This window comes from Octopus bimaculoides, chromosome 11 (assembly GCF_001194135.2).
Source record: "Octopus bimaculoides isolate UCB-OBI-ISO-001 chromosome 11, ASM119413v2, whole genome shotgun sequence".
Lineage (NCBI taxonomy): Eukaryota > Metazoa > Mollusca > Cephalopoda > Octopoda > Octopodidae > Octopus > Octopus bimaculoides.
This window is the reverse complement of record NC_068991.1, coordinates 1385262-1385975: the sequence shown is the minus strand read 5'-3', so window position 1 is coordinate 1385975 and position 714 is coordinate 1385262. Positions and strand designations below refer to the sequence as shown.

Here is a 714-nt window from a genome sequence, read left to right as displayed (position 1 = left end):
CACACACACACACACACACACACACACACACACACACACACACACACATATTGGCACACCCATTCACACATGCACAAGAATATTTTGTGTGTGTATGGCTGCAAAAGTATCTGTGTATACCCATATGCAATACTCCAGTTTGGCCACTGCTAAATGCTTTATATCCATAATAGTATGAGAAAAAGAATACGAGTGTGTATTGATATATGTATATGCATGTATATGAATTTACGTATGCATATATGTTTGTATGTATGGACGTGTGTATGTATATATGTATCAATATATGTATGCTTCAGTATGTATAGGTTCGCTTGTTTATTTGTATGCATGTGTGTGTATGTATGACTGTGCGTGTTTGTATGTGTGTATGTAGGAGTCAATGAATGAATGAGAATACATATATATATTGTGGGATGTATGTCTATGTATGTGTGTGAATATGTAAACATGTTTGTATATATGTGTGTGAGCGTGTGTGTGTACTGGTATATGCGTATTTCCATGCATATGCACGTGTATGTATTTGCGTGTATATATGTACGCATATATGCACGCAAAAACGTGTGTGTGTGTGTATATGTATATATACATACCAACACACATTTCAATATCTGTGTGCATGCATGTGTATGTGTTGTGTAGTGATATGTGTGTGTGTGTGTGTGTGTGTGTGTGTGTGTGTGTGTATATATATATATATATATATATATA

At 34.9% G+C, this 714-nt stretch overlaps 1 protein-coding gene across 3 annotated transcripts in view; it reads right to left on the bottom strand.

Moving 5' to 3' along the window:
* The window catches only part of LOC106876555 (cholecystokinin receptor type A), a 297317-nt gene that overhangs the window by 230224 nt on the left and 66379 nt on the right, over positions 1–714 (bottom strand). The window lies entirely within an intron of this gene.